This window comes from Micropterus salmoides, unplaced genomic scaffold (genome assembly GCF_014851395.1).
Source record: "Micropterus salmoides isolate LMB-PRFRI ecotype aquatic unplaced genomic scaffold, ASM1485139v1 Ms_hic_scaffold_1257, whole genome shotgun sequence".
Taxonomy (NCBI): Eukaryota; Metazoa; Chordata; class Actinopteri; order Centrarchiformes; family Centrarchidae; genus Micropterus; species Micropterus salmoides.
In genome coordinates this window covers 837-13,315 of record NW_024040327.1, presented here as the reverse complement: position 1 = coordinate 13,315, position 12,479 = coordinate 837, and the positions used below count along the sequence as shown (strand labels likewise).

Sequence of the window (12,479 nt, the reverse complement as noted above, 5' to 3'; positions counted from 1 at the left end):
GGAAAAAAACAAATGTTGCTCCCTTCCTCTTTTCCTTGACCTTTCTCTTCCTCAGGCTGTCTCCTGCTTTCCTTCCTTCTGACTGACTGACAATGACCCTGTCTGAGCTCCACAGGCCCCGCCTCCATCCTATCCTCCTCTTACTGTGCGGTGCACACAGGGCTAGCTTGTCACACCGAGAGCCCTCCTGTGGCGCCTCCTCTCTATAATAAGAGTAGGCTGTAGGCTTACCAATTCCAAATAATAGCTGCATAATACCAGGACATCAAACTACTATCATATTCTTTAATTATAATAAAAATATCCTGCTCAGAACTACCGCTTCATAACATCATATTTTGACTTAATCTCAGATGTTTAGCGAAGTTTGCGCTGTTGCCAAGTATTTTACTCTCTTTGCACACACATCACACAGAGCAACATTATTACCTTCACAGCTAAAATACAGACGTGACTGCTTTTAAAGTCGGCCAGAGTCAGTATTCAGAGGCGGGAAATGTAAAGGGCTGCAGCGGCTCACTTCAAAGAAGCTCCATCACAGAGCCGCAGCGCATGCATGACTTTGACAGGCGGAAGGAAAAGTAGTTCCTATCAACCGAGTATAATTAGACCATCCTGGTGACAGTAAGATACTAATAAATAATAAAACACACTCCAAATGACTGACTTTATATCGATCCTTTTATATGAGTATCGATCCTAGAGCAGGAAATGTCAGTATCAGAAATATCGATACTTTAGTATCGATCCGCATATCACTAGTGCAAACTGACAGGTTAGCGACTTTATCCTGTCATTTTCTGTCATTACAGAGACATGTGTTGCAGTATGAGAGTCCTACCTGAAGAGAGGCTGTGAAGCATAAGCGAAGGTAGCGTGGGTGCATGGGGACAACCAACCCAGGGCCCCGGCTGGTAGGGGGCCCACTACGTGGACTACAACGTTTAGCTCAGTTGATTGTAGTGGACACGAATTAAAAATATCGGTACGACTACACGCTATGATAAGAGAATTCAGCAGCTCTTATCAAATGAAACAGTCCCTTCACTCCTGGTTTCAATGATAAAACCACCACAAGAATGACAATCACCAACAAACACACTAGATTCTAATGAGACACGTTTTAATAAACATAAAACATAAAGTAACATTTGTATTTCAAACAAATGGCAAACTTATTGGTACATTTTAACAAAACTCCCTTCACCCTTATGCATCATGGGAATTCTGAGGGAGTGACTTAGGCTGCGTGTGCGCAGCGGTTAATTTACAGCAATTTACATTCTTCAAAGCTCTCTGTGGATCGCTTTCGTTTCTCGTCTTGAGGGTGTAGCAACTACCACAGGGAGCATTTCAGAATAAGAGTGTACCTGCCGGACTTTGCCGACATGTTTAGATTTTATTGATGTCGTGATTAGTGCTTCTTTTGAGCTTCTACTATGATTAAGTAGGCTACATAGTGTTTCTTTTTTGTCTGATTTACAACTGTGTTTATTGTTGATATATACGATCGGAAGTCTGTAATGGGTATTTTATTTTGAAAATTTAACCGAATTTTCTGCCGTTTCTGTGTCTGACTTCCTGCCGTTCATCTGCTCTGTGCTGCTGACGCTGGGACGCTTCCTTGACACACTCAGTCTATGGACGCACTGCAGCGCTTCTGGTGTGAGCACAAACATTTAGTAGAAAGGCTGCTCTGGCAGCAGTGAAGCAGACAGACTCTGTGGACTTTCGGAGTGAGTCTGGGGTCATGTAAACTTGGATAATATGACCAGGTGGGCCCACGATGAAGCTCCGCCCCACTGTGCTGAGAGTCTAGCTACGCCCCCGCTGTGAAGTGTTGTTAGGCGATACGAGGGCCCAATCCCAATGTCCCCCTAAACCCTAAACCCACACAAATTTTACTGACGTCACTCGAAAAGTGATTGAGTGCAAGGGGCTGCAATGGCTCAAAATGCCTTGCCTTATTTTTTAGTCCTGCAGGCTCTTGCCCTACAGAGTGGAGGAGAGGTAGCCTAAATGTCAATATATATTTATAATTAATCAATAATACTATTGCTGGTCAAATACATAGACTCAAATAGCATCATCAAGCAAAAACTAAAATAAATAGTGGAATAAACGAAGTGAGTAATAAGGTAATTGCATTCCTCTGACTTCATGTGTTCTATGCACCATCTTAAGTTAAGAAAACAACAATTTAACATAAGGTGTCGATGCTTGTTTACTGTTTTCTTCTTCTCTTATAACGCGGATTTGCCGTGATATTTCTCTCGCTTCCGGGATTCCCCTGGTAACCCCTGTGTTTCACGTCATACCGCTATGAATTGTGGGCAGTTCCCTCAGCCAAAGTCTGCAGAAATGCGGAATTACGAAAAGGGGCTATAAAGCGCTTAAAATGTCCGCGAGAGAGCCCTTACGCACTTGACGGTTTGACAGTGGGACAGCTCTAAGCCCTCACGGACTTCCCGGGAATGCGCCTCAAAGTCTGTGAGTCTTTGAGGGTGGACATTGGGATTGGGCTGAGAACCACATACAACATTATTTGACAAATTGGGTCAGATTTGATGAATTTAGCGCGAGGATACACATGTGACAACGTCCGGTTTTCAAAATAAGTTGTCTATACAGTATGGAAATAAGATTAATTGGATTATATTCACAGAAAGTACAAAACTTATTACATCATGTGTACATTAAAAGTAAATGGACGTTCTTGGGCCTTGGACCGACCCACTATAGTCTCTCCAAATCCTGTGGGAAACACTGAGTAAAAAGCACATTTTGACTATTTAATTTATGCAATGTTAAAAAAAATAATAAATGGAAAAAGTGTGAATGTACTTGTTCGGTGTTCAGTATTCGGCAAATTATTACATTAAATTCAGTTTCTGCTTCGGCTAATATTTCTCATTTTTGGTGCATCCCTCCCATCTTCTGTTCTGTTGGTTCTCGTGGAGATAGACTTGTCGTTTGCAAGAGGGTTTATTGGACACACTGGCAGACGTTGCGCTGGTCAGCCTGTTTGAGGATTGGGATTCTGTTGAGAAGTGGGTTAAGCCCCACATCTCTTTATATTTGGGCAGGGGCATTACAATTGTGACTGTAAGGGGGTTGATCAGCTCAGCAGCATTGTTGAACCCTAAGTGTGCCTGGGCTTTGCCACTAATATAATGCAGGCTTTACTTCCCGGAGCGGTCTGCGTCTGCTGGTTATATGTTAGTTGATGGGAATATTAAACAGTTTATCTGCAACTTTGAAATTATAAATGTGACCAAACATTCATGATAAACCTTTACAGGGGATTCAACATAAGAAAGTTTGATCACAATGCAGTTAACATGGATGATTATTTTTATACAACCATTTTTCGCGGTTGTGTGTGTGTGCTCGTGTGCGCGCGCGCTTTGGATCATGTGCCTGTATACATGTACTGTATCCACGCTGCTGCACATGACTTTAAATGTACCTCTCTCTTGTGATGTGTCTGCCAGCTGAGTTTCTATAATTACCACAGCCTGCAGCGCCACATGGGGAGCATATTAACACACACGAGTGGAGAGCAAGAACCAGAGCGAATGCACAAGTCGTACTCTGTGTATGTGTGTGTGTGTGTGTGTGTGTGTGTAGTTGCTTGAAAATGTGTTTGCAGTATCCCCGACCTCTGATGAATGTATCTGTACAATAATATATTAATAGAAGGCGTGTACTGTACTCATAGAGCATAGTATAATGTGTTCTTATGTGTCCATGAGTAATGGTTGTCTAATGTACCACATGACCTAAACAAACTATCGTCCGAAATATAGCATTGGCAACATAATGTTGATGATCATTTAGTTTAGTTCCAGCAAAGCCTCAGAGCAATGACGAGGTAATACTAGGACACAGAGTGAAACACATAGAACACATGGATCAATGATAAGTTTCTACACATTGGGTGATACATTTAAATTGCATTAATACAATTTATTAAGCAAAATTGTCAACCTCCCTCCAGGTTCGTCCTCTCAAATCTGATCCTCTCTGTTTGTTTTATACACTCTGTGAATTCAATATTTTTGGGCTTTGACAGTTGGTCAAACAAAACGAGTAATTTAAAGATGGGTATTTTCCATATTTTTTTTAACATCTTAAAGTTGATGAATGATGAATCAGTTACAATTTTGGAATTAAAAAACAATAATTGATACGGAAAATTGAAAATTTTTGATGAAGACCCCTTACAGTTTTTATTTTTAAAAAGTGGTGACCAAGATTTGTACCGAGCAGTTGAAATTAAAAAGCTTGTCATTACTCATTCCTCACCGATATATCTGATACCAGTATATCTGCAATATGCTATTGGCCACAGACCTCCTGTGAGAGAGGAACATTTTTCCAACATTTTTATTTCTTATAAGTGGGTTGTTATTGATTTGGTAGTAATTTGTTTTTAAACTGTATGATTGATGATGACCAGTGTGGATTCTGTGATTCTCAAGGGAAAATCTGCTGTGACATAAATACTGCTAGTGACTATGTGAGTGCAAAATGAGAAAAACAGTGATTATTATGACAATCAAGGTTTAAATGTTTCATATAATCAAGCAGCTGTGCTCAGTGCATACTTAATTTACAGTGTGTGCTCTACCCTGCAGTCTCCTCTTGCCTCTGTACAGCTGTAACCTCACATATTTCTCTAACTTCTGACCCCAGTGAGCAACTGGCAGCAGCACCATACACGCCCAGCTACACGGTTGTCACACAGATCACCACTGCCTGCAACCCGCACTGCAGCCCCAAACTCTCTTGTATCCACCTTCCAGGTATGTGGAAGTATGAGGTGAAGTGTATGTGAACATGACATCCCTGTCCCATTTCCTCCCACTTCTGTACTTATCTTTGGTGAAATAAACATTTTGTGTTATCTAAGACTGGCTCTGCACGCAATCCCACAAATCACGCTCAGGATTAGCAGGTACATACAGTTGGGAGAGAGGTCTGCACAGCCAGACTTTCCTGTCTGCTGCTCCTCATCTGTTTGCTCCTTTCCTCCCGATAAAGAGGGAGCCAGGATAGGTAGATTGTTGTGGTGCGGGCTGAATCCTCCGGGAGTGTTGAACAGTCATGTTATGTAATTTCCTGTCAGTGCGGATTGGTCAGGCTGTGGGTTGTTGGTGGGCTCGGCACAGTAATCTCACAAACATTATCTGTCTCCCAGAATCAGTGGTTGTTGTGTGCGGGACTCACTCATCCATGCAAGCTTTTGTTAAAAACCAACCAATCAGCCAGGCCGGCCTGTTTCTATCATAGATCTTAGGCAAAACAGTTTGGTCTTACGCATGAGGTCAGCATACTCAGGACCGGTCTATTCTCATCTGACTCATCTGACTTTTTCCCTCCAATTACTCATTACTCTATTATTGAACGGCCGACCAGCTGGATATGGGATGCGTGAATTATAGGATTGCAGTTGGTACCAAAAAAGCCTTTGGTTGAAGTGTGACAGTGCTAACTACACACTGTCACATCACATAATCACCAGGATTTTTTATAGCGCTCCTTGGCAGCATTCCTCCTTCTATAGAATGCAGGTTTAATAGACTTACGTGTTGGATTCACGTCTCAGACCAGAAGCTTCCTGTTTGTTTAGTCGACTATTAGGTGGCAGCCCTGGTAAAAACAAATGTTTAAAGTAAGATTCCGGTCTTCCCTCAATAATGTGCTGTAAGCTGCTGCATTTTTGCAGGGCAGTGTAATACTGTGTTATTTTGAAGATACAGTATAGCTAAATGTAATAAGGATATATCTTCATTACCAGCTCACTGCCATATTTTGACCGACATGTCCTACTGCATGAAAGTGAACGCAATGAATCTTAGTTTGATTCAGTTTTCTGACTGAGTGAAATCTTCTAGAAGTATCTGTGTAGACCATGACAGACTGTTGCACTGCCAACAATAGACCTTAAGCCAATCACAGCGGCTGCGAGGGGCTTTTATTGACAGTTAAATTGCTTTGGACATACTACCAAGTTTATCGCATTGATTATCTTAGAGGTTTCGGTTCAGGTTCCGCTACACTGCAGTCACACAAGGTACACATGCCTAACCTGTACTGAAGTACATCTACTCAAGTACCATACTGCAAAGTGTTTAGAAGTGGGCATTTTACCTACTAGACTTTCTACTATTAGTTCAGTTTTATGACGAAAATATGAGACTTTTGATTTTACTAGATTTTAAGAAGGCTGTAGTTATTTAGCAAATTCTGTTTTTTCAGTTCATTACTTTAAATATTTTATCTACAAACCACTTTTTTTCATGTAAAAAAAGGCACCAAATTCTCATTTCTCACTTTTGTCTAAGTACAAGTAGTTGTACAAGTACTTTGCCAACATAAAGAGTTTTCTGATCACAGAATAAATACAGGAGAGAACAAATCTGGCCAGTCTTCATTGCCAATTTATCGGTACTTAGCACAGCATACCAAAATCTGCTAAGGAAAAGTTACAACTGGTAGCTCCTAATATAAAGTGATATCTCCAAAATCTCGCGTTTCAGAAACTATAAAAAGCAGTCTTATTTTAAGTCAGTAACACATTGAAGATGATTAGATAATACTTCCCCAAATTGGAAATATGAACAAGGTTTTTACAGAATATCAATGTTTTGCTGGTTGGCAAAAAACCCATAAAAGTTTAAACTAATTAAAAGAATTTGCTTTAAAATAAAATTTAACCGAATTTTTTATATTTAAAACAAAAACTGTTACATGAAAAAACTGGTCACAACAAAAAAACTAATCCCTGAGTCACTAGTATTGGAGAGGTTTTTGTGGCGAAATTGTTAAATTTTATTGCTTCTTCCACCAGCGCTTTTATTATATAAAAGATTTTTTATAATGATGGGACACAGTATGAACATATCGACCTACTGTAGGACTGAACAGACCACCATGGAAGTAGGGCTGCACGATATTGGAAAAAACGAACATTGCAATATTTTTCTTTTCTGATATATATTGCGATATGAAAAATACAGGAAGTTTCACCAGATTACTTCAATTGCTGATGGAAAATGAGAACTGTCTAAGTTTCCTTTTCTATCAAGCAGCAAAAAAGTTGAGGTGGTTGAGTTAATTTGACTCGCTTGATATGGCACTGTTCTGCGATGTACTATTGCGCAAGAGCACATTGCGATGACGAGTTCTGGCGATATATTGTGCAGCCTACATGGAAGCCTTATTTAATTGTCTGTAATCATAGTTGTGTGTGCGGGCCAGCATGTGTTTACCAGGCTGCTGCATGTGATGGCAGATTGTAAAGGTAAACCACTGTATGCTGCGATGGTGCTTTTTCTCTTATTAATGCGGGGGACACAGGAGCTGTCGGCGCTGTTGTTCGCTGCTGGTGAAATAGTAATGAGTGTGTATAACCGAGCTGAGCCAGTGTGGTTTACAGCTCTGTTGCACTTGGAGGCAAAGCCAGGGCACATGGAGGACTGACTGGCTGAAGAGGGAGGCCACCACTGGAATAAGGATATTTGAAAGACTGAAGCTGTGTCACAATTCTTGATCTTCCATACTCACACTTGCTATTTTGAGTGCACAAGTGCGTTCATACTGACAAGTATGGCAAAATACAGTGCACTATTGAGTACCTTGATGGTGTACTTGGTCAAAAAGTTTAAAAAAGAGTGTGGAACGCTGGACACTTGACTACATAGCAGAAGGGGAGGGACCACCAACCTACCAACTTGTGAAAATGGCAGCTGAGAAAGCTGCAGCGGTTGTGTCTGCACACACAAGCAAGTAAAAGTACAGCTATTTTTATTAATTTTTTATTAAACTGAATGGAAGTCAAGTGAGCAAGCTGGCAGGTATTTTGGCGGGGACAAATGAGGTATAATGTTGGCGATATTGGTCCACCCAGTATCAGTTCGTCATTAAAAAGAAGGGGCGCAGTTAGAATTTAACTACCCTGTCGAAATTCACGCACTACGCAAGTACATAGTGTACACTGCATGTAAGTATACTTCGGAAGTATCCAAATTCATACACAGCACAAGACTCTTGTGGACAAAATGTGACATTTGAGGATGCTTGCTTCATATTTTTCACAATTTTCTGACATTTTATATACCAAAAAACTAATCAATGAAAATAATCATTAGTTGCAGCCCAATTTTTAGTAAGAATATAATCACAGCATAGTGTTTGCAGGTTACACGTACGCCTGTGAGAAAGACTTACGTTATTTAGCAATGATCATTAAAGACTTTATACACCTCTGTGACATTTACCTACACTCTGCAAATGAACAATCCGTTTGAAAAAAGCAACAGCAACACCACAAGTAGTCAGGTAGGTATCTTGTTCATGTAATTCCAGCACAAGTAAATGTGGCAGATGGTTGGCTCAGAAGAGGTGTGTTGGGAGCACCTGAGAGGCCGTCAGTTTTTAGTTTTTCTCATGACCACCAAATAACTGTTGTGCGATCTCAGCATATCATTCCTCAGCAGATATGCTGAAAGCCAGTTTCTAGCTGAAGAAGCTGTAATCAAAGTGGAAAATGAGCGAGCTCAGGTTTCAGCTCCCCTGCTTGTCGCCCTCCGAAGTAATTTGAAACTTGTAATTAAAGTTAAATGAATTAAAATCTTTGTAGCAAAACTGAAGGATGGAGGAAATCCAATGCGAAGATGACATCAAATGTTAAAATAAAAGCCTTTCTCTTGTACAGATATGGCTCACTATAACGTCTGTGAAAATAAGCTTTCTATGTTGGCTTATGATACATTATTTGTTAGATAAATAAATAAATAAATATCTTCATAAATCAGCACTGGTTTGATGAGTCAATTGCAATACTGCAAATGAAAACACTACAACAAATTGATAAATTATAATCTAATATCCCTGTGAATATTAGAACAGCGAGGATTTGGGGCACATAAAGATGTCCTGATTTTGTGATGAGACAGGAAACCATTTGTTTAAAATAGAATATATCTTTATTGTCCTTCAGGGGTTGAAATTGTTTGGTCATGTAGGGAAGATTCTGACATTTTGCCTTATTTGGGTCTTTTTTATGTGCTATTCATGCACAAGCACAGAAAAGTCTCATCAAGCTGAAAGCAGACGCGTTAAAGATCTTCATGTTGTGTGGGGCTGTGGTGGAAGTGGTTTTACATCTGGCTGTGGTTCATGAAGTCCCTTTAGACTGCATCATCACGACTTTAAAAGTCTTTCATTTCTATTTAAGAATACTTAGCCGGGGCGTGTCTCTGGCTTGTTTTCATAATACAATGTGGCTTTGCTTGTTTCCACATGAGCACACTGGCTTGTGATCTGCTGACCTTTGGAATTTCAGCTATAGAGCAGAGCTAGATGTTCTCGCTAAGCAAACAGGTCAGGTATTTGAAATCCATGCTCTTGGATGGATATTGCTCTCTCTTTGTCAATGTTTAACTGGAGCTTTATATTTGGGAATACCCCTGCTGTGTTTTGTGTGTGCAGTGTACACGTTTACAGGAGTGTGTATCAGCAACATGGCAGAATAGCAATTCCGGTTACACCACTCTTGTTCTCTTCAGGGCCAGAAGAATGCTTGACATTGTGTTCATTTGGACTTTGCATCACAAAGGTGCCGTTTTAACAGATCCCACCAATCTGTGAACACACTCTCCATTCCCTAATGTCAGTCCCATTAGAGCCAGCATCCTCGGCCATCTGCGCCGTGACTCATTTGACTGTCATGTCACCCCATTTACAGGCCGTGTTTGGAAGCCTCCCCCTCAGCCTCGCCCCAGGATACCAGACCTCCTCTGGCAGTGTCCCCCGGGGTGCGGCTTAAGGATGGAGACTGGACAATGCTGCTCCAATGTCCCAAACCCCGCCTCCCCCACCCGTGATCATCTTCCCCAGAGATTTACTGCAAAGAGAGGATGGGGGGGAGCATCTGTTCCCCGAGCCTTTTTCTTTCACCCACAGGCCTTCCCTCTCAATCAGTGTCTTTTGATATACACCCTCTAGTCGCAGTCAGTCACAGTCTCTGCCATTACTACTCTCAAACACACACACTATACAGACCGCCACTACCTCTGAGTTGCACCCCATTTTTGCTCCAGCTCTTTGATTATCTGGTGACTCAGCAGTCAAATAAACCCTGAAAATGGCAATACCATTCTATTCGCTCCAATATGTGCATTATGGACTCAATGCATCATCTTTATCTGTCTGTACAAAGATTAACATGTCACTCGCCCATATGAACCTTTATCCCTGCTCTGTGTGTGCAGGTAAGAAGCAAGACAGACCAAACCAGAGCCCAGATCACACTCAGCAAACCTGTGAGATGCTCAGGAACCACCTGACGGGTCAATACTTGTACACGTATGCATGCATGCATACAGAAGCATCCACACAAATGTGCTGAGGCGTTGAGATGGCTGAAGGAAGTGGTTTTAATTCAGCACATTCAGGAGGAGTGTGAGAGATTGTGAAAGATATTAAATGACCTTTTGGTGAGAATAAAGAACGGTTCTTCTGACATTCCAGCTCTGACCTTTTGATTTTTCTCCAACTGCTGTAGCTGTCAGCCCTGAAGCTTGTACGTTCTTATTCCTCCTGAGTATGGACTAAGGTGGTTTGATTTGGGATTTGAGAAATGTGGCAAATTGGTTCAGCGGATATTGGTATACAATATTGGTATGTGTAAACATGGAGAACACATCAAATGAGGTATTCATGTTTCTGCAGAAACATTGAATACTTAAACCTGTAGTGCAGAACGTTTGTCTTCTCCTTCTGACAGTGAGAGTTATTACACAAAACTGTTGACGCAGGCCTATGATGTATAGGCTCTGCCATACTGAGTTGCTGCTTTCACTATAGTCGCTCCCCCTTCAGCTCTGAAAAACCAATCATTGCTGGTCGGCATAAAACACATCACTGCCTGTGTGCTAGCACGGGAATGTCTCCACAGACACTGATTTAAAAACTCTGCAAATTCAGTGAACTCGTTGGTAAGGGCTTGAATGTAACGGACGTTCATTTATATAACATTCTCTCTAGCTTTAGGTCTGCAGTAGAATATTAATTAGCTTACCAAGAGAAAGCACAGCTGTGCAGAACTTTGTATCCTGTGGTGAAATGTAGGTTAATCATAGTAACTTGATGGCTACTTTACATATCTTGAGTTTATTTGACTACAGGAGCAGCTCTGAGTTCTGTGTGAGAAGTTGGATGTTACTTCAGATAAACGCAAGATTTTAAATAATAATTTTATGAAAAATTATTTTGCAAAGAAGGTCTTGGGTTACATCATTTTTGTAGTTTAAGTTGAATTTGTGGCTTTATTAATAGGTAATAAATCATTTTAGATAGATCAGTTTCAGGCCTATGTCATAAATGACCATTTATTGCGTGTCATCTTAGAGGAGGATCCAGAGGACCTAGAACCTAGGAAGTTATTCTGATGAATGGCTTATAACTAATTTATAAAGCATCATTAAATATATGGCCATTAACATAGACATTTGTTACAACGTGTAAACCCTTTCATAAAGAGTTCCTCATTGTTGTACCTGTAGTTCTTTAACAAATTGGAAAAAATAGAAACAGTTGAAAAATCTGTTTTACCAGATTTGACAGTTATAAAAGATTTACTTTGTGGCTTTTGTATTTAGAGCTGAAACGATTAGTTGTGCATTCGATTGGTTGGTCAATGGCCAAATTATCTGCAACAACCCATTAATTGGTTATATCATTTATTTTAAGCAAAAAATAACCACAGTTCTGTGGTTCCAGGCTCTCAGTTGTGAGGAGTTTATCTCTTTCTCTATTATAGATAGTAAACTGAATATCTTTTTTGGGACTGTTGGTTGGAGAAAACAAGAGATGTCATCATTGCATGCCTTTTTCATGCATTTTCTGATATTACATAGAATGATTTTGATTGATGATAAAATATCAGCACACAGTAATTGTATCGATGGCTAGACACACATAAAATGTTTTGTCACAAGTTGATATCCCACACTAGTATACAGGATACAGTGTGTCGTCACGTTGATGTTGATACAATTGGCATGGAGGAACTGATAGATAGCGATTTAGTACAAAAGGATTTTCTCTCGTGCAGCATCAGTCTGCCCTACTTACAGAGACGCCGCCGCAGCCTAACCTGCGTTCCCAGCTGGTGCTGCTTTGAAATACAGCCCCACCTCCTCCTCTTTTCCTCTCCTCTCTCTTCATCTCCCTTTGCCCCTCCCTCTCAGTCTGTGCAGAAGGCTCCACCCCTCCTGCCCCCCAACCCCCTCCCTCCTCTGCTCGTTGAGCCGCGTCTTCTCTGCGTCAGACAGCTCCATTCATGAAAAGTGTGACGTGAGCAGGTTTTCAGCGACCCGGTGACGCTGCCGGCCACCCACTCACAGCCCAGGTGCTGCGGGAGTTAGAGGAATGCCTGTCATTCTCCAGCCTCTGTCTTTCTTTTTCCC

At 41.0% G+C, this 12,479-nt stretch overlaps 1 long non-coding RNA gene across 1 annotated transcript; it reads left to right on the top strand.

Moving 5' to 3' along the window:
* The first annotated feature begins 690 nt into the window (after nt 1-690).
* On the top strand, nt 691-9,807 carry LOC119900117. Its single transcript, XR_005444006.1, has 3 exons — nt 691-985; nt 4,699-4,808; nt 9,755-9,807. It is a non-coding gene; the product is annotated as an uncharacterized LOC119900117 (long non-coding RNA).
* The last annotated feature ends 2,672 nt before the right edge of the window (nt 9,808-12,479 follow it).